The sequence below is a fragment of the Podarcis filfolensis genome, assembly GCF_964270895.1.
Source record: "Podarcis filfolensis genome assembly, chromosome: 11".
Classification (NCBI taxonomy): domain Eukaryota; kingdom Metazoa; phylum Chordata; class Lepidosauria; order Squamata; family Lacertidae; genus Podarcis; species Podarcis filfolensis.
The window spans coordinates 46,982,622-47,007,241 of record NC_139613.1 but is presented as its reverse complement, the minus strand read 5'-3'; the positions used below and the strand labels follow the sequence as shown (position 1 = coordinate 47,007,241).

The 24,620-nt window shown below is 42.7% G+C and overlaps 1 protein-coding gene and 1 long non-coding RNA gene across 5 annotated transcripts in view; both read left to right on the top strand.

Moving 5' to 3' along the window:
• ZNF608 (zinc finger protein 608) overlaps positions 1 to 24,620 on the top strand; it is a gene marked incomplete at its 3' end in the record, with an annotated part of 129,996 nt that overhangs the window by 11,469 nt on the left and 93,907 nt on the right. The gene's annotated exons all lie outside the window — the stretch shown is intronic.
• On the top strand, positions 1,644 to 2,709 carry LOC310745167. Its single transcript, XR_014540006.1, has 2 exons — positions 1,644 to 1,876; positions 2,244 to 2,709. It is a non-coding gene; the product is annotated as an uncharacterized lncRNA (long non-coding RNA).

Below are 24,620 nucleotides of genomic sequence, written 5' to 3'. Positions count from 1 at the left end.
CATTGCCCTGGAACTTTGCCTTCCTGTTGAGTGTGTTCCATTTGTAAATTGAGTTTCTGCTGTTAATCAGAGAATTTTTGTTGACTGTCGGCTGTTCAGTCCCAAGCACTGATGCAACACTGAGATGATATTTGGACCTTTTGTCTTTGCTATCTTGTTGCGTTTTTGTGGCTTTTTCGGTTTTTTGACTGCGACTTGTTCTTCGTTTTATGGGACTGACTTGTGACTTCGTTTTTGTGATATGTTTTTGTGACTGTGGAGCCCAGTTCAGCTACTGATTGATTGATTGTGTGACTGCAGAAATGGATAAAAGCCCCCCATCCAAACAATGATTAGCAGTGCACGTAAGGAAAAAAAATAATTTCAATTTTTATCATCTACAGTACTATCTTATTTATTTTATAGTACAGTACATTGATTATTGCTTTCATTTTATGGATCAATGGTCTCATTAGATAGCAAAATTCATGTTCAATTGCTGTTTTAGGGGTTGTTTTTAAAAGTCTGGAACGGATTAATCCATTTTGCATTACTTTCTATGGGAAAGCTCACCTTGGTTTTAGAACACTTTGGTTTTGGAACGGACTTCCGGAACGGATTAAGTTTGAGAACTAAGGTACCACTGTATTGCACCACTTTTGTGAAGCATTTCAACACCACCATTAAACCCAGGTGAACTGCATTCAGGTGACGAAGCTTTCAGTATGGACAAAATATCTGTGTCAGGCAAAAGGGGCTCCTTACCAGAATTTGCTTCCGACTAATCCATTTCTCTGGAAAGAGAATATGTAGTCTACAGCAAAGAGTCAGCTTGCAAGACCAGGGCACTGCCATAGCTGTTAAATAATGGACCCTGATGAGCCATGCCAACAGACTCATGCACAAATTCTGACGTATAAGCAGCAATAAAAGTCTTATATCATTCTTTCAGCAGTGTGACAGCGCATACAGAATGGCAAGTTATACATTTATAGAGCAGTTTCTTAAGTGTTCAAAGCACTTCATATTTATCAATCTCAATAATCCTTATAAATGCAGTAGAGGGCAATGTTATTAAATTACAGGTGGAGGTCTCAGGCTAAGAAATTGCAGTTTGTCTTTACCCACACACATGACCCTAAACCAGGGTGTCCCAAGCTTGGGTCTCCAGCTGTTTTTGGATTACGTCTCCTATCGTCCCTAGCTAGCAGGACGAGTGATCAGGGATGGTGGGAATTGTAGTAAAAGCAACTGTAGGCCCAAGTTTGGGAAACCCTTCCCTAAACTATGGTTAAGTTACTGGGTCAGGGACTGACGCTCAAATTACACCATGGTTTATTAACCATGGTTTGGTTTAATCATTGATGTGGGACTGAGACCAGCGATTAAAGGCTCAGCTGAAATAGGAACACCCGGTTCATAGCTCATGCTATGAACTCATTGAGCTTACAGCTTTTTAATTGGAATCAAATCTTCTGGGAAGTTGTGTTATACCAAGTCAGACCATCAAGCTCAGTATTGTCCACACACTGACGGGCATTTGCGGACAAAAGTCTTTCTCAGGTCTATCTGAAGATGTAATGGATTGAAGTTGGGACCTTTTGCATACAAAGGATGTGCTTCACCACTGAGCTATGGCCCTGCTTCAAATTAGCCCATTGACTAATTCTCTGATTGCCTATTCACAGACATTGTTCAGAATCCTGGTTGCACACAAATATGCGGTGAAAGAGTGCGGAGGATGAGGGAAACCCTTTGGCGCCTCTTTGGAAAGCCCCAGATGAATAATTCTGCTAGCATCTGCATGTTTTGCTTTCTAATGCACTCCTGTTCATTCTGCATGTGATCAAGCCAGCTGATCAAGATTTCCTTCTCTTTTAAAAGAATAAATCAAGATGTAACATTGATCATGATGTAATGTTCTGCTAGGATCCATTGGGCTAAGGATGGTGGGACATATTATTGAGATTGAGTTGTGGGGAGAACTGTGGAAACCGAATTTGAAATTCACAGTGTGTTATGCCCTGGAAGAAAGTTTTATGAAAATGATCCATAGATGGTATCTGACATGAAGCAAATTGGGAAAAAAAATGTATAAATCTGGGTATCTGTTGGGAATGTGAATAAGTTGAAGGTACATTTTACCATATGTGGGGTGGACTTGTAGAGTGGCTAAGGATTGTTGGGAGATGGTAAAGACAATGAGGTAAAGAAAAAAAATTAAAGTAACTCTTCCCAAAAAACCCTAGAAGCGTTTCTTTTAGGGAAAACTGGGATGGATGCTCCCAAAAGGCAGATGAACTTACTCTTCTATGCCACGATGTCAGCAAGAGTAATACTATATGTGCAGAAATGGCGAGATGAGGTGGTACCAACAAAAGAAGATTGGCAGTTAAAATTGACGGAATGTGCCAAATTGGAAAATTTAACCATGAAAATTGGATATCAAGAAGAGGCCGTTTTTAAGGAGGATTGGAAACCTTTCATAGACTATCTAAAGAGCTACTGTAAACATGTAAAAATGCAAGTAGGGTTTGAATGAAGAACAGCAGTAAAACAAGCAGGAAGGATAGGGTATAGATTAATTATAATATGCAGCAATATTAGAAAATATGGGGAAACTGCGGCGGGATGAAGGGGAAGTCAAATGATAAATGAATATTAATTGGAAATATATTGTGTATTTAATTTGTAAACTTCTGAAATTTATAAATAACATCTTTTTTAAAAGATCATGAAGTAACATTGGCAATAATGATGATGATGTTAAGTTGGGGTTTGATGACAACCTTCCCAATAGAATTACCGTATTTTTTGCTCTATAAGACTCACTTTTTGCCTCCTAAAAAGTAAGGGGAAATGTGTGCGCGTCTTATGGAGCGAATGCAGGCTGTGCAGCTATCCCAGAAGCCAGAACAGCAAGAGGGATTGCTGCTTTCACTGCGCAGCGATCCCTCTTGCTGTTCTGGCTTCTGAGATTCAGAATTTTTTCCCCTCTTGTTTTCCTCCTCCAAAAACTAGGTGCATCTTGTGGTCTGGTGCGTCTTATAGAGCGAAAAATACGGTAGTTTGCCTCAAGATGGGATCTGCTGTTCCCATTGCAGAGAAGATGCTCTGTGCCCTTGGAACTTGTACTGAAAACCAATTTGGTGAAAGAAGGAAAACACAGCCCTGCAGCCAGTGAACCATCTAGTAGAGCATTCTGTTCCCAAGAGCAACCAACCAAGGCGATTGTAAAAAGACAGCAGCACATCTTAGCTTTTCAGATTCAGAGATATCCTGGCAGCTTTCGCACGCAACAATATGCCAAGGTTTAATAAACCACACTGTGCACCAGCTGTGTGCTAGTGCACACAAACCTGATTTGCTGCACCACAGTTGCTTAAGCAAACCAGCTTAGTGTGATATCTGGACCAGGATCATGGTTTGTTCCTCCTGAGCAAGCGAGGATTGTTTACCAGACTTAACACAAGGTTTGCTGTTGGCCCACAAACAGCGTTTGAAATTCGCAAGGCGCATTTTGCACCTGACTATCAACCACTTGTGACCAAGTGAAGGTGCCTGACTGCCAGGATGACGCCTGACGTCGCCACCATCTGGAGGTGGTATAGGGACGCAGGTGTCACTCTGGTCTAAACCACTGAGCCTCTTGGGCTTGCCCGTCGGAAGGTCAGCGTTTCGAATCCCCATGACAAAGTGAGCTCCCATTGCTCTGTCCCTGCTCCTGCCAACCTAGCAGTTCGAAAGCACACCAGTGCAAGTAGATAAATAGGTACCACTGTGGCAGGAAGGTAATCGGTGTTTCTGTGTGCTCTGGTTTCCGTCACCGTGTCTCTTTGCGCCAGAAGCGGTTTAGTCCTGCTGTCCACACTAACTGGAAAACTGCCTGCAGACAAACGCCGGCTCCCTGGCCTGAATGCGAGATGAGCCCAAAGTCACCTTTGACTGGACTTAACCATCCAGGGGTCAGTTACCTTTACCTTCTGGGAAGCATGCAAACTGGACCTAACCCAATGTTCGAAATTGGCCAGGCGCATTTTGCACCTGACTATCAACCATTTGTGACCAAGTGAAGGTGCCTGGGCACCAGGATGACGCCTGACATCTCCACCATCTGGAGGTGCATGCCTGGGGATCCATGGATCTTACCAGTTTTTACAGTTAATACCTCATCCTGTAGAATTCTAACACTTATATTTTATCTGCCCAATCAGAGTGAATTTCTGGAACCAAATTGCTTTTTCACTGCAGCCTCAGCAGGAGCAGTCACCATTAAGAAAAAGAGGCCGGAGTAGGCCAATATTTATATATGGACTGTTTCCAGCTAAAGTGACTTTTCTTAAGTTCTGAAAGTTCTTAACCTAGCTCAAGGTTGTCATCTGAACTAGCCAGATGTTTTAACTGAGAATCAATCACAGTCGGTCCATCATTTGAAAAATAAGATTTTCGAACCAGAGGGCCCCCAAATGGCAACTAGACAGCCTGTTTTGGCTACCGCAACCTTGGTTTAAGGAGCTATTTGGCGCTTAGCTTTTATACCTGAGTTTCTAACACTGGTAACAAAGCGCAAAGTTGCTTCAGTGTAAATTAGCTGGGATTTTGTGCCCCAAAGTCTATAATTTTGAACAACATTACAGTGACCCATCCGACATTTTGCTGCCAACTTATTCAGTTTGGAGTGATGAGAGATGACCTTAGCATCTTGACTACTTTGGAGTTTAACACAAAAGTGGTTTCACTGCAGGCTTGTCCTTGATTCTAGATAATTTTTAATCGTTAAATCATTTGGCCAGCTTTATCGGTAAATGTTGGACCGTGTTTATAATGCATCACATTGTGTCATTTTTGATACAATGAATGAGCCCTTGGTTCTCATGCTATTTCCTTCTCCCTATCACTTTCAGGTAGGTGCAAATAATTGCATTAAAAACGGACAAACTATAATTTGGCCTAAAACAATATGGTTTGTCCACTTTGAATGTATTGACAAATTATGGTTTGCTGTTAACTCCAGAAGTGAGAGGGAAAAGCAGGCGAGGACAGGTCATCCCCAAACTATGGTTTGGCATTACTCTGTAGATCTCCTGCACAGTGGATCTTCAGTCAAGGCAATTGAAATCAGCAACTGGAAACTTCAAGTGGAGAAGTTTTCCATTTCCACTTCAGTTATTTTCTAAATGAAAGTGCAAACCAATTAGTTGATGCAACCATTAAAAGACATTGATTTACAACTTGCAAAGTCAACTTTATCTCATTGTGTTTAATACATGGGTCATAAAATCAGTAATGAGAGCATACAAGTGTAATCTTTAACTTGTTTGTTTACATGCGGTGTTGTGTCAGGCTCAGAGCGTTGGATTTGGACTGGAGAGGCTTTCAGATAAGTTTACGTAGAGTTGAAACAATAGTGACCTCTAGTTAGTTATTATCTTGGGAGCTTTTGTCAGGCAAATATTGGGACATTCCCAAACTCTGGTGCAAGGGCAAAGTAAAGAGGATGAAAAGAGCCTTTTTGCATTAGATGAAAAGTTCATTTATTCTGTTCCCCACAATGACCAGTTTGGTGCCTCTGGGACATCTTTTATTTATTTATTTCCCACCCATCTGGCTGGGTTTCCCCAGCCACTCTGGGCGGCTTCCAAAATAAGATGAAAAATACATTAAAATATCAGTCATAAAAAACTTCCCCAAATAGGGCTGCCTTCAGATGTCTTCTAAACGTCAGATAGTTGTTTATTTCTTTGACGTCTGATGGAAGGGCGTTCCACAGGGTGGGCGCCACTACCGAGAAGGCCCTCTGCCTGGATCCTTGTAACCTCAATTCTTGTAGTGAGGGAACCGCCAGAAGGCCCTCAGAGCTGGACCTCAGTGTCTGGGCTGAACGATGGGGGTGGAGACACTTCTTCAGGTATACTGGGCCAAGGCCGTTCAGGGCTTTAAAGGTCCGCACCAACACTTTGAATTGTGCTTGGAAACGTACTGGGGGCCAATGAAGGTCTTTCAGGACCAGTGCTATATAGTCTCAGTGGCCACTCAGACTCACCAGTCTCGCTGCCACATTCTGGATTAATTGTAGTTTCCGGGTCACCTTCAATGTGGAGGTGGAGCTTAGCGCACTCATCCCTGCTTGCATGCAAGGTTTACACACCAGTAGTGCGCCTAAATAGGACTTCGTTTGCCTAGAAACTACCAGCCCCAGTTTATGGAAAGTTATGGAACCTAGTTTTCAAATATGAATGATCTTAGATACTTGTATAGGGAGAGCCAATAATAATTCTGTCATTTCTGTAAGGAGCAATACTTTTGCAATATACAGTGGTACCTTGGTTTACAGCCATAATCCGTTCCGGAGGTCTGTTTGTAAACCAAAACAGGTTGTAACCGAGGGTGTGCTTTTGCCAATTGGGCCTCCCCCCCCAAATTGTAATCCAAATAAAATTGGGTTGTAATCCAAAAAAAAGCTTGCAAACTGGGACACACACACACTTCCGGGTTTGACGTGTTTGTAATCCGAAACGCATGCAAACCAAGACGTATGCAAACCAAGGTACCACTGTATACAGAACTCCTCATAATGTTAAACATAGACATGAAAAGACTTAAGTGAAGACATTTGAGGGTTTGGGTTGTGGTAGCAGGAGTGTGACACCCAACTTTGCTTCTTTTAATCATGTTCAGATGTGTTAGTGTTGGAGCGTTGAACTGATGCCTGGGATAAATAGGATAAAGGCTAGTGAACTCAATCCTGATCAGCCTGAGCTTCTGTTGGCAGGTGATTTGTGTGATTTAGAAGATGATGTGCATCATTTTTTGCTTGAGGCTACTCTCTCCCCTTAAGAATCCTGTTCATGTCCTAGGGACAATATTAGATTTGGCCCAACCTATGGAGGTCTTGTGACATGAAGTACCTTGCAGTCTCTTATGTTGTTGTGTTAGCTGTAGTATCTCCTAGACTGGGCATGTCCAACTTCCAAGAGACTGCGATCTACTCCCACTATAAAAATACTGGCAGTGATCTACTCATTGGATTGACCAAGTTGTTGAGCTTTTTTGGGGGGGAGGACAGGATCTCGCGACCGACCACGGACGCCCCACAATTGACCAGTAGTTCACGATTGACCAGAGGGCGCTGTGGGTAAAACCTCCGTGCCTAGGGCTTGCCGATCGCATGGTCGGCGGTTCAAATCCCCGCGGCGGGGTGAGCTCCCGTCTTTCGGTCCCAGCTCCTGCCCACCTAGCAGTTCAAAAGCACGTCAAAGTGCAAGTAGATAAATAGGTACCGCTCCGGCGGGAAGGTAAACGGCGTTTCCGTGTGCTGCGCTGGTGCTGGCTCGCCAGAGCAGCTTCGTCACGCTGGCCACGTGACCCGGAAGTGTCTCCGGACAGCGCTGGCCCCCGGCCTCTTCAGTGAGATGGGCGTACAACCCTAGAGTCGGACACGACTGGCCCGTACGGGCAGGGGTACCTTTACCTTTACCTTCACAATTGACCTCTTGGACATCCCTGTCCTAGACAGAAAGATCGTCTTCCTAGTAGCACCATATTTGGAATTTTGTGCTGTGTTGCGTGTGGAAATACACCTGAAGATGGTCTGGAAGCTACATTTAGCACAGAAAATAACAGCAAGGTTACTAACTGGGACCAAATGCATCTTGCCAGTCTGAAATTTCTGTACTTTCTGTTTAAAGTCCCATTTCCAGATTCTGCTTTTAACTTTTGAAAAGGCTTCAGAGCATCAAGGACTACCTCTGACTATACACATCTCCCTGGGTAATAATAGGATCCTCCTCAGAGGTAATTCTATGGGACTCTGTGTCATCTAAGTTAGGCAAGGTGAAATAGGGTCTTTTCTAGACATCTATTTTTGGAATTTAGTCATTGAGGAAACTTGTTGACTTTAGGTTTCTAGAAATATGTGTATATCCAGCTTTTCAAAAGTTATTCTGTTGTTGCTTTCTATTATGGTGCAATATTACTATTAGTAGTATTTTAAATGTAAACAACTTACGGAGGTTATATAGCTTATATAGCCAGATGAGCGGGGTATAACTAATAAAATTAATAATAATAATAAGTATATAAATACATTGAATGCATGAGCAAAAATTGCAGACTAAATTCTCTGGTTGTATAAAAACTCTGCTTGGTTGCAAACTAATACATTGTAATGGCATATAATGAGAGTATTGCATGATGATACTTTTGTGAATTTCTAAATGGAAACCTTGATTTTGAATCAGTGATTGAAACCGGTTTTCTCTCTCTCTCGGTGATTGAAACCGATTCCCTTGATTGAAATGAGCGCTCACTACATAAATTTATATTTTATTTAGGTTTATGCTCCTGTCCATTATTTGCACAGTGTTAGTTTAAAACAGATGCCAGTCATAAACCGTTATTATTTTGAATTAGATGCATCCTTTAATATAACTAATGGAAAACCAGTAGTTCTGTAAAGCCATGAATTGCTACTTAAACATATAGGAAAGCCAGTTTAAATCATCTCCTTTTTCTTTTGCTGACTTGTTTTTCCTAATTGCTGGGCTTGGAAGAAAGCACTTTAGATTTGAATGCAGGGTTGTAAATCTATTCCTAGTGACTTGAAAGACATTTGGTTTGTAATTTTGAGTTGAAAGGCTATTCAGGAGGTGGGAGTTAGCGCTTCTCTCCTGAATCCAAACCTATATTGAGTTTTACTCAAAATAGGTTTGTCAATGGAAGAGTGAAATTGTGTGTTGTCGTGAAGCATAAAAGCTGACTTAGGAACAAAGGCTGTTCATACCATACCCATAATTCTGGTGCCTCTTGGTTGATTCCCATAACTAGAAGCCTCCCATCTCGTGATGAGCTCCACATGGAGATGAGTTTTGGCAGTGGTCCAAGTGGCATTCAGACGGAGCGTTTGGCAAGCCTCCGAAATCAGGCATGCGGAGCTCATGTCAGCTTGCGGTATGCATATGAAGTTAGACACGTCTTGCAACCTATTTTGACACGCAGCTGGCTGAGAGATGGCTTGAGAGAGAAGCCCTGTAGACAGGAAATACATGGTTCTGGGATTCCACGTTGAGCCTTCTAAATAAATGGGAGATGGATTTAATCCAGGAATAGGTAATATGATGCACTTCAGATGGTGTGGACTCAAAGATCCCTTTAGCCAGCATGGTCACTGCTCAGGAATCATAAAATTTTAGCGTTGGAAGAGACCACAAGGATCATTTCGTCCAGCCCCCTGCAATGCAGGAATCTTTTGCCCAATGTGGGGCTGGAACCCACGATTCTGAGATCAAGAGTTTCATGCTTTACCAACTGAGCTATCAGGCTGGATGGGAGCCTCTAGCTCTGATATAATCTGTTGGCCACACCTGATTGGCTCCTCTTGGTTGAATATGTGTCCTTGTATATAATCATCTCACATGTCCAGCATTTAACCAATGTAAGCATTTAAGCATCGGTATGGCGTAGTAGTTGTTGTGCAGCGCTAGGGCTGGGGAGATCTGAATTCAAATCCCACTCACTGGGTGACCTATAGCCAGTCTCTATAGTTGTAGATAAGCAGGAGAACAACCATGTATGTAATTCTGAGTTTCTACAAGGAAGGGTCCGATTAAAATAAAGTAACAGGTGTCTCTGATTTTCACTAGTAGATTGACAGTAGCAATGAATAAAGGATAACTTGAACCAAGTCTTCTGTTTCTAAGGATAATGCTTTGCAAATCATTTTACTGGGTGCATTGGGGAGGATTGCAGGCAAATTGCTGAAAATGTACTCATCCTGGTTTTTTACCATCTATTCCCCATGTTTTGTTCTCCGTATGAATGGTGTTTGCTTTAAAGATCCCTGCCAACTATGTATTCCTGCCTCCTGGGAATCTTCATTGTCAGCTAGTAACATGAAGGAAATGGTCCACAGGGATGCTTAAGCCTATTCCATATGAATTCAGCTTAAAGTAATGTATATATATTTTAAAGGAGAATCTATTTATTTAGTTTTGCTTGGTAGTTTTAGAAAGCTGATATTTAAGTTGTAGAATTGGCTCTTGTTAAGCAGGAAGCAGATGGCATTGTGCCACAAAGTATAATTTTACTTAAAAAGAACTTTAAAGGTTTTGATGTTTTTCTTTTCCCTCTTATTTCCCCGATGGCTTCTTTTTATTGAAGGGTAACTTGAGGAGACCTGGTAGCAATTTTATTGCCTTCCCATGACAGCTTCAAATAATAGCATGGTCTTTGGTTGCCAGTCAATTTTATACCAGTCAGCTTGATTCTGGTTTTTATCATGTCGCAATAGACTATTAAAAAGTATATGCTAGTAGTTTTCTTGAAGAATCTGACTGTATTTTTACGCTTCTGTTAGCAACAGAAGACTAAGCTCTTCAACTGGCCTTCTTTTGTCCCTTTGATTAAAGTAAACACATGGGTTTTTAAAAGACGAGTTTCCCCCTAGGTGGTTTTCTTAGAACATCTGGTGTCACTAGCAGTTCATGGTACATTTTGCATTTGTACATCCTCATATTAGTTATTGATTTCATCTCTCTCTCTTTTAAAAGAACCCTATTCTTAGTCACTTCTTAGAAACCACTTCTGTTTCCTCCAGCTACATTATGCAGCTATATCATGAGGAGGAAATGCCATGCCTCATCCCTAAGAATTTAATAAATTTGCTTTTTCCTTTACTTCGGTTTGTAGGAAAAGTAAAATGCGCGCACACACAACCTATTTATAACCTCCTTTCAAAATATAGCTCTTTTGGATTTTATATCACCTTCTTGGCTGATTTGCACGGGTGACTCATATTTAAAGCAATAATGTTTCGACAGGAAAGTTTGGGTTTTTAAGTTTTGTCTTCGCTGTAAAATGTTTGTTGACATTCAGCTTGCCACAATACATGGATAATGCAATCAAATCCAGTAGCTTTACTATAGCCTCTTAACAACATTACTTGTACGTCTATGAGGTTTATGTGTTCTATTTCTTTCCTTTTAAGATAAGAGAGAGAAACAAGTTGATCTCTTTGATGGAAGGAGCAAAAAGTAATCCAGGTTTGGCATCCTTCTTCTGGTGGGAGCGTTCCAGGGCTAGTCCTTTGGGACGTTTTGTTCTTTTTAAAATGCACACACAGAAAAGCTCCCATAGAATATATTGATGAATGGCTACTCCTTGCCCTTAATTGCAGTTACTTGACATACACTTGGACGAGGAATGTGATTCATATTTTCAGAAAGTGTAGTATCAGCCGTAGATACCTTCTAAATTACAAAGGAGAAAACTCAAATCGTGGTGGTATTCTAATATAAAGCAATGGCCCGTCTTTCCAATTGAGCAGTGCTACTAGCCATGCATGGAAACAGGATAGACTTGCAGCGCAGATCTGGAATAACAAGACTGTTCTTTTAAGGAGAACAGACCATATCCAATGTATGCAGGCTTGCATGTGTCTCCCTCTTCGTAGAAATCTGCATGAAGCACCCTATTCAGCATGGTGTATGTTAAGCGGGTATACTGCTCCTGTTGTTCTCTGGCTCAGAAAGCCTCCATCTTCTTTGTGTGGTCTCCTGCCAGTCTGGTTTTTTCAATTCAGTATTCTACTGAGACTGCTTTGTATAAACTCGGCAACGACCCTCTGTATCAGTCTTCACCAACAACCTGGAATTCTCCAGATGTTTGGGACTACCAGCTCCCACCGATGTCAGCCAGCATGGGGGGCCTGTGCATAATGCTTCTGTGTAAAGGGATTTCTTTATTCAGCTGGGCAACTCAAGCTGTCTGCCCAACATAATTGAGCTCTGTATCCCAGTGTCCCTTTAGACTGCCAGGGTTGAATTGGCCCTGAAGGCGTTTGGAACACATTTGGCTTTGGATGACAATTGCTTCTATCTTGTGCCACCTCTGTGTCCCTTGACATTGTCCGCATGAATCTTCCTTTGTGAAAACCACTTATAGTCAGGAACTACAGTGGAACCTTGGTTCCCAAACTTAATCCGTTCTGGAAGTCTGTTCCAAAACCAAAGCGTTCTAAAACCAAGGCATGCTTTCCCATAGAAAGTAATGCAAAATGGATTAATCCGTTCCAGACTTTAAAAAACAATCCCTAAAACGTGCACGGATGATAGTCATTGTTTGGATGGGGGGCTTTTATCCATTTCTGGAGTCACACAATTAATCAATCAGTAGCTGAACTGGGTTCCATACAGTCACAAAAGCAAAGTCACAAGCCACAGTCACAAAAACAAAAAAGCCACACACAAAAAAACACAAAAACAAAAGCTCCAAATATCACCTCTGTGTTGTGTGGGTGCTCGGGACTCAATAGCCGACAGACTCAACAGAAAGCCTATGATTTGCAGCGGAAGAATCAATTTACAAACAGAACACACTCAACAGGAAGCAGAACATGTTCAGCTTCCAAGGCAAAGTTCACAAACCAGATCACCTACTTCCAGGTTTGCAACGTTCTGTTTCCAAGTTGTTCGTAAACTAAGCTGTTCTAAAACCAAGGTACCACTGTACTGATTACCAGTGTTAGAAACTCGGATATATAAGCTAATCACTAAAGGGCACCTTAAAACTAAGTTACAGTCGCCACAACAGTGTGCTTGGGCGCCATTTCCCCGCAGTGGGGCTTGTTGTTGTTGTCAGTTTCATGTCTATACCGCTTTATATTTTAAAGAAAAAACACCGAGGCAGTTTTACAACACATCAGAACATCAGGTAAGACAATGCAGAACAAAACAAATTCAAGCTTCAAGGAAAATATTTCAGATCCTTCTCTAAGTGACATTTTACTTTCCCCATATTTATTTATTTACTTAATTTATATAGTTGCCCCATAGCAGAAGGACTCTAGGAAGCCAGTGTAGTGTAGTGGTTCAGAGTGATGAACTAGGACCTGGTAGATAAGGGTTCATGTCCCCACTCAGTCATGAAGCTCACAGGGTGACCTTGGTCCAGTCACAGCCTCTTAACCTATCCTGTAGGGTTGTGAACCATGTCCTCCTTTGGAGGAAAAGGTGGGAGATAAATTCAGTAAATAAGGTCTTCTGTTTACCTGCTTGAGAAAGCTGGAGGGGCCAGCCAAATGGAGATGTCAGTCTCCACATGGTCGCAATTTGATCCATGCCAGTCTCAAAAAATGCACTGGGTGCCTGGCTGGTTTTGAACACTGTTGGCTACCAAGACTTCAACTTGTTGGGTCAGGCTCGGTATCCAGCTGGGGCCTGATATTCTCCACAGTCTGTGTTGTGTCTCCTTCATCTTTTATTTCTCAGTTAAAGGGATGCAACTCATTTTTCCAGATTGTATTTTGTCAAAGGAAGGTAGCACGCATTGTAAACTTTGTGGCCTGCGGTCTCAGTTCCTGAAGGCAGCGGGCTTCATAAACCTTATAATATTCATGCTCCTCCCCTGCAAAATAGAATCTACTTGCCTCGTTCCATGCTGACTGTTTGCTTTGAAACAAGCAGCTGAGGCTAAGTACTTTGTAGAAGTCACGTGCCTGTAGCTGGCATCATGCATCATCTAGTCACAGATGGCCTGTTTGGACGGTCTGTTACTAGCAATGTCCTTTTTTTTACCCTCTCTGGAAACATAACCTTGAGAAATATATACTGGTCATTTTCCTTGGTTTTCTAACCCTGAATGGTAGCTGTGGAAATAGTTCTAGAATAAACCTGCATGAGTAAATACTACTCACCATGAATAAAGGATGCAGAAAGGGCCTTAAATTAATAATTTGACTGATTATTACTCTAACAGATCAAGTTATGTGAGCTTTTTATATATGCAGCATAAATGGCTGCTTTGCATTTTTATACTTTCCTTCTCCGCCTCCGCTGAAAATAATAGTTTCATAGCTGTATGCTGTTATTGCTGAGATATGACTGAGGGAACTGCATTCAGTACAGTGAAGCACATTCATTTTCATCTAGTACCCGTTTATTGCCTTGAGCACTGTAAATCTGTCAGCTCTTCACGATTCTTTCACCTCTTTCTTCATTTGCTCCAGCTTCTAGTTTGACAATGTTCCCCTGAGGCAGAATTCTAATCTGCTTCCAATTAGTTGCAAAATGTGACTGAAATTTCCACATTACGACTGCTGTTTTACTTGCACGAACACATCTAGAAACAAATTAATGCTCTTGAATATTTATTTTCTGAGCCCTTGGATTTACTTTCAGGAGGGAAATTGCCAAATGTTTTCAAGCGATGTTCGAAGGGCTATAATTTTTTGGCTCACATTCGAATATTTACCACAGGTTTAAAATGGAAATGCTGTTTGACTTTAAAAATAATAATAATAAAAAAATCCTATGAGTAAAATATTTTTGGCATCCTGAGGTTACTGAAAAGCTATTATGGATGGGGACATTTTATACACCCCCTTTTTTTGCTGAGCTGTTGGAAAAACATGCATCCTCTTTGCAGAAACATCTTTGCTCCTCTTAGACAACATGTATTCATATTCATTGTATGCTTTATATACAATGGTCGGAATCCAAAGCTCCATTTCCTGCTCAAGACCTGGTGCCCCCACAAAATTGTGTTTTTCTGGGTGGTATTCAATTCCATGTGTGATAATTTGCAGCAGAAAGAGGGAACTGGGAACCTCCTTCTTCATGCAAAATGGAAGTTTCTTAGGAATGCAAATGGAGCTCTAAGGATCTCAACAAATGTGTTCATTACATGTGTTTTTATGAGGCATTGACAATTTCCCATATTGAACCATCGTGCAAGGGAGAGAAACTATGACTTTTATTACTATGTTGATATCAAATCTATCCACAACTTTGCGGATAGTTGGTGCTGTGCTGTGTAGAATCCGAGACCTGGAGGTTCAGTGAGCTGGGATTCAATATCCCTTTTCCTGTAGAATATGCATGAAGGGTGGAAAAAACCATGGTGTACAGTTCCGTAAAGTTTTCCCCGTACAACTACTATAATGGCAGTAAGATGGTAGAGTGTTTCTGTGTTTATTTCCTTATTGGCTCTTATAGCTTACAAATGAGACCTTAAGCAACATGGCTATTACGGAGGCGTGCCATATATACTGTAAGACTATACTCATTTTAAGTGGATACACTGTGATACAAAAACTTGAATTCATTGCAGCATTATATATATATGGGAAGTAACTATTAGTAAGATGTTTAGCAGCTTGCAAACAGTTGGCTCTGATTGGAGCGACAAGTTTGTGGGAACTGCAGGGTTCTACTGTTTAGAGACAGAAGATTGCATTTTTCCTGCATTGTATTAAAACAAGTAGCTTATCTGGAGAGATGTGCATTTAAGTATACAGTGGCTAAATTTAAGGGGTGTAAATTTTTCATACAGCTCTGCGAGTTGGCAGATTGATGCCAGCAGCTGTAATAGGCTTTAAATAGGCTTGCAGAATTTCACTGAAAGTAAATGGTTGAAGTTGATATTGTTAAGTACCTGTCATTTATAAATGAGATTTCCACCTGTACGTTTAGTTATTGGAGTGTCATCAATAATTCTATTATTTATAGACAGGGGGAAAGAATTCCAAAAACAGGAAAAAACAACAACCTAGACTGACATGGTAGTTGGTATTGCAGTACTTTCCCGCCAGAATAGACTTAAATTCATGCAGCTGGTGGCTATGGAGACAGTCTTAGCTTCTGGGAAAGCATTTAAGATCACATTCAAAAGTGATCTTGTGAAAACAGAAGATATATTATAAGAAACAAACGAACAGGTGTTTGTTCACCAAACTCTGCAGTGTTTTCATTAAATGTATATCACTTTTTAAAGGAAAGCTTGAGTTTGTTGTTAAGCTGTCCAGCAATGTGGAGTGTTAAGCTAAATTGAAAAGTTTTTAAGGTGCTCATTAAGTTCCTATCCAGGTTTTAAAATGCTTTGTGATTTTGTGGTAGCAAAGTCCGTGGCAGCAACCGGATATGCTGCTATTATATAGTACTAGAGTGTTCACAAATACATGAGTTAGCCACTGAAGGAATGACATTGTCAACAAAGAACATTTATATAAACAGCCAAGCTTTTTCCAAGGAAGTAAGGGGTGAGTTCAGCTTTGAATTTAATTTCCCACAGGACCAAAGGACTTGGAGGTATTATATTCAGTTATTCTATATTTTCTCCACAGCCCTGCTAACAAAGAGGCAAGGATAGTGCACATCACTTTTTAAAAGCCCCGTGGGGCTTTGCTAGACAGACAACCACAGTTAGTGGCTGACCCAAACAGCAGCAAGTGGAGTTTCATAGCTAACTGTAGATTTTCACTCAGGTCTTCCTGGCTCAAGGAGCTCAGCTCTGTCGGTTAAGAGCAGGGGTAGGCAGGGGCTGGATGCGGCCCAATCACCTTCTCAATCTGGCCCACGGACGCTCCGGGAATCAGTGTGTTTTTACATGAGTAGAATGTGTCCTTTTATTTAAAATACATCACTGGCTTATTTGTGGGGCATAGGAATTCGTTCATCCCCCCCCAAAAAAAAATATAGTCCGGTCCCCCACATGGTCTGAGGGACAGTGGACTGGCTCACAGCTGAAAAAGGTTGCTGACCACTGGTTAAGAGCATGGTGATGATAACTCCAAGGTTGCAGGTTTTGATCCCCATAGGGATCAGCTGCATATTCCTGCAATGCAAGGATTTGGGCTTAGATCATCCTCAGGGTCTCTTTCACTCTGTGATTCTAAGTCCAGTAGCCTTGGCATTATGCCGCTCTGGAAAGTTGGAAGGGGCTGCAGGAAGCAGAGGTTTTTCAGGGCAGGGAAGGGAGTGTCAGAGCCAGAACGGGAAAGGACAAGGCAGAATCGAGACACAGGAGCTTGAGGGAAGAGTAGGTAGAGCTAGGTTGTCCAGATGCAAAAGAGGACTGGGCTTTTGCACCTTTAATGGTTGTTTTGAAGAGGGAATTTCAGCAGGCAGAGCTGGCATGACAGACCTGCTGACATTCTTTCTATTGCTAAAGGTGCAGAGGCCCTCTTTTGCAACAGGCCATCCTATGTAGAAAAGAGGGCTGGGTGGGTGTTTATTGTGAAAGACAAAAGAGCTTAAGGAAACGATGGGACCAAGAAAGCAGAGATTTGAAAAGACAATGAAGGCATCACCAGCTAAGTTTTACTCCCAAGTAGATCCATTGAAATGAATGAACATGACTAAGTTGGGCCAATTAATTTAAATAGGTCTATTTTGAGTCAGACTTAGTTGACCCCCATCCCATGAAAACAGGGAGGGGGAAAGGATAGAAGAAGGAGCAACATGGTCTTTAAGCGGGTGGCGCTGTGGTCTAAACCACTGAACCTAGGGCTTGCCGATCGGAAGGTTGGCGGTTTGAATCCCTGTGATGGGGTGAGCTCCCGTTGCTCAGTCCCAGCTCCTGCCAACCTAGCAGTTTGAAAGCACATCAAAGTGCAAGTAGATAAATAACGTATTTTTCACGCTATAAGACGCACCAGACCACAAGACACACCTAGCTTTTGGAGGAGTAAAACAAGAAAAAAAAAACTGAATCTCAGAAGCCAGAACAGCAAGAGGGATCGCTGCACAGTGAAAGCAGCAATCCCTCTTGCTGTTCTGGCTTCTGGGTTAGCTGCGCAGCCTGCATTCACTCCATAAGACGCACACACATTTCCCCTTACTTTTTAGGAGGGAAAAAGTGTGTCTTATGGAGCAAAAAATACGGTAGGTACTGCTCTGGTGGGAAGGTAAACAGTGTTTCTGTGCGCTGCTCTGGTTCGCCAGAAGCGGCTTAGTCATGCTGGCCACATGACCTGGAAAAACTGTCTGTGGACAAACGTCGGCTTCCTCGGCCAGTAAAGTGAGATGAGTGCCACAACCCCAAAGTTGTCCGTGACTGGACTTGACTGTCAGGGGTCCTTTACCTTTACCTTTAAATGAGATATGGAAGCTCAAGGACTGTGTGCCTATGCACCATGGACAATAGGGCTGACACTGGCAGATCTGACCGAGATCCTTGTTTTAAAGTCTCGCAGAGTGACTAAAGGCTAGTTGGCATGGCTTTCCCCATCGTTAAAACACCTGGTTAAGTCCTCCCTTTTATGATACTTGGCAAGGTGACGCCTCGCCCATATCTTCATTGTAAACTTGCTGAGGGTGGTAATGCCCAAGATATGGGGCCAAACTTCTGCCATCAAAGTACATGATTTGAAGAGCAACTCTTCCCACAAATGGGCTGCACTGATCACCTGAAGCCTGTAGGTTTTTTAAAAAAGGACCCCTGAACAGTTAAGTCCAGTCAAAGGCGGCTATGGGGTTGTGGTGCTCATCTCGCTTTCAGGCCGAGGGAGCTGGCGTTTGTCCACAGACAGCTTTCCGGGCCATGTGACCAGCATGACTAAACCGCTTCTGGCGCAACAGAACACCGTGACAGAAACCAGAGCGCAAGGAAACGCTGTTTACCTTCCCACAACAGCGGTACCTATTTATCTACTTGCACCGGTGTGCTTTCGAACTGCTAGGTTGGCAGGAGCAGGGACTGAGCAACGGGAGCTCACCCCGTCGCGGGGCTTTGAACTGCTGACCTTCCTATCGGCAAGTGCAAGAGGCTCAGTGGTTTAGACCACAGCGCCACCCACGCCCCCCACCTGAAGCCTCTTTATTCCCATGGGTTGGGGGACTGGGATGAGGTATCCTGGAAGAGGACATGGCTGAAGGCCTGAATAGGAGCACTCCACACTGGTTTTAAAATACACACACATTCTCTCCCCCTCTCTCTCATCTAGTCAGGGGCAATAAGCTGTATCCCTTACAGAATGTGGAACTACGGCTGGGAACTGAAGAACAACCCAACTTGTTCTTTATCCCCAAGGGAGTGCTTATATTTCTCAAATTGAGAAATCTCACATGGGAAGCTTCTTTCAAAACTGGGGGGTCGTTTCAAAAGCAGTTTGAAGGGGAAAAGCACAAACAACCCCATGCATCTCTCCTAAAGCAGCCCTAAACAAGGTGTCGCAGATTTAGTTTTGCCAAGTACCCTTAACCAGCTGAGCAGCAAATCAACATTATTGCTGTTTTTTCCTGCCAGGACTCCATATGAACAGCCCAGAAGCTTCATGCGCAGAGCTGAAGCCATAAACCTAGTATTTTGGGCCCTCATTTTGCATGCTTTAAATTTACTTTAGAGCAGGCATAGGCAAACTCGGCCCTCCAGCTGTTTTGGGACTACAACTCCCATCATCCCTAGCTAACAGGACCAGTGGTCAGGGATGATGGGAGTTGTAGTCCCAAAACAGCTGGAGGGCCGAGTTTGCCTATGCCTGCTTTAGAGCATAGATTACTGTGTACACACAGACATATTAAAAAACAAAACATTCAACAGAAACCATGCAGGTTCTAAGAGGCATAAAATGCTTTTGGTGATGCCTCATAGTTTTTATAAACTCTCCGCGAGCTTATTGCTTTTAAACATCACGGGCACTAAATAATAGAAGAACCTATGAGCCTGTACATTGGATTGCAGCCAAGCAGGCGGAGAAAGGGGGCGGGGAGGGAGAAAACAAAAAGATGAATGGTTTAATTGTAGAGCAAATCATTTGTTTACAGATTAAGACCTATTTGGTAGCCAAATCCAATGGACAAGGAGGTGAAAGTATAGGACTCTGAGGTACAGGAAATGAATGTCTAGCTTTATATTTTGTGACCACGTGTTGTTGGGTTTTTTTTGCTTTCTTTACCCCCTCCCGAAGCAGACTAGCCAAGGGGAGAGAAAAGTGAATTGTTTAATAGTGAGGACTGCTGAGCAAAGTGCATATTTGAGAAAGCAACAAAAGGGGGGGAAGAATAGTGTTCACAATTTTTTTTAAAAAAAAACAACCAGCTTTTGCTGCCTGACAGGAGCCTGACAACTCAGGGGCACCAGTTGTTGGCAAATGGAGTTTGCCTCCTTTGTTGGCTTGAATTTAAAAAGAGGAGAGAGAGTGAGAGAATACTGCTGTTAACCTGAACAAACATAATGCGTTCACTCAAACTTGTCTCTCTGAAATGCAATTTGGCTTGCCTGCAAAACCTTCTCCCTCTTTCCCCTTAGCTCCACCTCCCAACAAAGGAAGGAGGAAACTGCATAAATTGACTTTTGTTCCACTAGCCTAGCTAATTAGCAGCACGGAAGAGCTCCGAAGCATATACATAAAAAAACCCTGTAAGCCAGTCCCTTTTCAGCAGGACTTTATTGCTGTCAATGTTATATTTTTGGAGCAGTATTTTCTGGAAATAGACTTAACTTTGATTTATCATTGAGCGAGTTCTTTATTTTATTATATTTCTTGCAAGGACATTCAACAGAGCCTTTGCCCTACAAGGAAGCTGTCCCCTTGAATTGTGAATATATATTGTGGGCTGATTGCTGGTTGGATATGTCACTTAGATAATATTGACTTGTAAATAGATAACTGCCATTTATCTCTGGGCAATTACAGCTTTCCACTGGCTTTATCTCGACAGGTGTTTGAGCCCTGTCTTTGTGGTTTTTTTCTTTTCTTTTCCATTTTTAAAACCTCCTGATACTATAACAAATGGAAGCCATTGGAATAAATGAAATTATAGGCATCTTTTTTTCCTATTTTGCATACTTTGCAGATTATAATCATTAAATTATATGTTGCAAAGTGTTCTCTTGCAGTGTGAAATAAATAGAGCAGTGGTTTCTTTAAAAATAGACTGCGGGGGGAGGGGGGGAGACTGTCTCTGCAAATATAAAATCTCCCTTGAACCAGCCTTGAACCCAGACGTCTGCAGTTGCTTAGTTCCTTTGAACTCCCAAGAGGAGCTAGCATGTTGATTCTATTTAGGACAGCAGAGAAAAGGTGATCACACACAATAAACATCTTTAAAATATATATTTAAACTTAAATTTCAAAGCTTTCTATTCCCACAGAGCTCTAGCAACAAATAGGCTTCACCACTGATTGCAAGGTCAAGGTCTGTGTTTATAATCGAATATACAGATGAGGAAGTGACTGAGGAATAATTCACTTTTTTGTGCTGGAGTACTGTATGGCCATTGGAGATCCCACACATAAAATACTTCTTGCTCAAGATAGGTAAAGGGACTCCTGACCATTAGGTCCAGTCGTGACCGACTCTGGGGTTGCGGCGCTCATCTCGCTATATTGGTCAAGGGAGCCGGTGTACAGCTTCCGGGTCATGTGGCCAGCATGACTAAGCCGCTTCTGGCGAACCAGAGCAGCACACGGAAACACAGTTTACCTTCCCGCCGGAGCGGTACCTATTTATCTACTTGCACTTTGACGTGCTTTTGAACTGCTAGGTTGGCAGGAGCAGGGACCGAGCAACGGGAGCTCACCCCGTCACGGGGATTCGAACCGCCAACCTTCTGATCAGCAAGTCCTAGGCTCTGTGGTTTAACCCACAGCGCCACCTGCGTCCCTATCTTGCTCAGGATAGGAGACTGCAATTGTCCTGCAATTGTAAAGCAAGTTTCAACTGATCTTGGTGGGGCTTGTTCTCATGTAAGCGAGTTTGAGCTTTTAACCTGTGAGTTAGGTGACTGCAGTGTTGTGGACAGTGTGGACGCAACTGTAATAGCTCTTGTGGAATGAGATTTACCTATGGTGAATCTGTGGGTCCCACCCACCTGCCATGGCATAGCTTTATCTCTTTTTTTTGTAGTTGCAGAAAATAGCTTGGCTGGAAGGCAAGTACAGTCGTACCTTGGATCCTGAACGTTTTGGCTCTTGAACGCCGCAAACTCGGAAGTGAGTGTTACGGTTTGCGAACTTCTTCTGGAACCCGAACGTCCTCCGCGTTTCTGATTGGCTGTAGGAGCATCCTGCAGCCAATCGGAAGCTGCGCCTTGGTTTCCGAATGTTTTGGAAGTCAAATGGACTTCCGGAACGGATTCCGTTCGACTTCCGAGGTACCACCCCTGCATGATGTCTTAAATCAGAAGACAAATCTGGGCACAAGGAGTGAATTGGGAGATAAGAGGAGGAGCAAGTCTCCCCTAAATAATTATTTCTGAAGCTGTTTTCATTTTTAAAAGGCTTCATCAACCCTTGGGAGTTCATCTCAGTGCCTGCTTGTAAAAATTTCAAATCTACAATCTCTCTGTCACGAACAACCAGCATCTACAACAGTTATCTAATAGAGTGGATCGCTTACTTTGCATTTTATTATTAAGAATTTAGGAATATACATTTTACTGACAACTTGTTTGAAATTATCACTTAAGTCTCAATTTGAAATGTATTTTAATATTTAAGACCTACCACCGCAATTCTAAGCACATTTACTTTTAATGAAATTTCATGGGAATCAGTGGAATTTATTTCCTTGTATAACAGTATACGCTTTGATATAAAATCAGTGAGAATAATTTTCAATATGTGTGAGTCCTTTTCAATGTGTGATTTTGATTGTATACATTTACATGAATTAAATGCTTTGTGCAGATCATATTATACGGGCTCCCCAGCTTCCATACTCCCTCCTGTCTTCTCCCCAGATTTACGGTGTTCCATCTGTTCTTCTCTTCCAACTGCCTGAAATAATAAAGTTTTACAACACACCACAACATCGTATGGAGCTGTGTTTAGGAAGATACATAAGATAACACCATGCAACACCATTATGCGGTTGGGAAAGGAGCTGTCCAGCATATTAAGCAGCCATAGTGGTTTAAGTCCCTAATTATTATTATTATTAATAATACCCCACCCATCTGGCTCGGTTTCACTAGCCACCCTGGGTGGCTCCCAACAGAATATTAAAATCACAATAAACATCAAACATTAAAAACTTCCCTAAACAGGGCTGCTTTCAGGTGTCTTCTAAAAGTCAGATAGTTGTTTATTTCCTTGACATCTGATGGGAGGGCGTTCCACGGCGTGGGCACCACTACCGAGAAGGCCCTCTGCTTGGTTGCCTATAGCCTCACTTCTCGCAATGAGGGAACCTCCAGAAGGCCCTCGGGAGGAGGACCTCAGTGTCCGGGCTGAACGATGGAGGTCTGTACTGGGAGCCAATGTAGGTCTTTCGGGACCCAGAGGATGGCTATGGCCTGTATACATAAGTACGCAAGATGAACCTGCTGGATCAAGCCAGTGGCTCATCTAGTCTAGTATCCTGTTCTCACATGGCCAACCAGATGCTTATGGGAAGCATAGGGATGCAGGTTTCACTCTGGTCTAAACCACTGAGCCTCTTGGGATTGCCGATCGGAAGGTCAGCGTTTCGAATCCCCATGACGAAGTGAGCTCCCATTGCTCTGTCGCAGCTCCTGCCAACCTAGCAGTTCGAAAGCATACCAGTGCAAGTACATAAATAGGTACCACTGTGGCAGGAAGGTAATCGGTGTTTCTGTGTGCTCTGGTTTCCGTCACCATGTCTCTTTGCGCCAGAAGCGGTTTAGTCATGCTGGCCACACTTACTGGAAAGCTGCCTGCGGACAAACGCCGGCTCCCTCGGCCTGAATGCGAGATGAGCCCAAAGTCACCTTTGACTGGACTTAACCATCCAGGGGTCCTTTACCTTTACCTTCTGGGGAGCATGCAAAATGGACCTAACCCAATGTTTGAAATTAGCCAGGCGCATTTCTCACCTGACTGTCAACCACTTGTGACCAAGTGAAGGTGCCTGGGTGCTAGGATGAAGCCTGACGTCGCCACCATCTGGAGGTGGATGCCTGGAGATCCATGGATCTTACCAGTTTACACACACTAATACCCCATCCTGTAGAATTCTAACACTTATATTTTATCTGCAGAATCGGAATGGGTTTCTGGAACCAAATTGCTATTTCTGTGCAGCCTCAGCAGGAGCAGTCACCATTAAGAAAAAGTGGTTGGAATAGGCCAATATATGTAGACTATCCCTGGATCAAGTGACTTTTCTTCTTTAAATTCTCAAAATTCTTAACCTAGCTCAAGGTTGTCATCTGAACTAGCCAGGTGTTTAACTGAGAATCAATCACAGTCAGTCCATCATTTGAAAAATAATACAGTGCTACCTTGGGTTACAGACGCTTCAGGTTACAGACTCCGCTAACCCAGAAATAGTACCTTGGGTTAAGAACTTTGCTTCAGGAAGAGAACAGAAATCTCACGGCGGCAGCGCTGCAGCAGCAGGAGGCCCCATTAGCTAAAGTGGCACCTCAGTTTCAGGTTAAGAACGGACCTCCAGAACGAATTAAGTTCTTAACCCGAGGTACCACTGTACATTAGAGCTGTCTTGCCCCAAAATGGCAACTAGCCATCCTGTTTTGGTGGCTATAACCTTGGTTTAAGTAGCCATTTGGCGCCTAGCTTTTATTTCTGAGTTTCTAACACTGACCTAAGCACAACTACCTTCTGCTCACCTGTGATTCCCAGCATGTGTGCCTTTCTACGCTAACAACCCCAATCTGATTTTTCTTTGACATCCCAGATGGTTTTTCAAGAGTTACATAGACCACTCATTCTGTTGGCCAGCAAAAGGTGTCTCCCCTCTAGCCCTGCTCAGGTATTTGCTGTGAACACTGAAAAGTGCCACGGGGTCATGCGTGCAAGCAAGCCCTACACCCAATATTTCTGTCTGTGCCAAAGACCTGTGAAGGGGGAATTGCAAGCTTTGGTGTGACCGGGAACTCCAATCGCGCAGGTTCCTGCTTATAATAAATATTGTGAGCATGTGATCTTCCCTTCCAAAGTA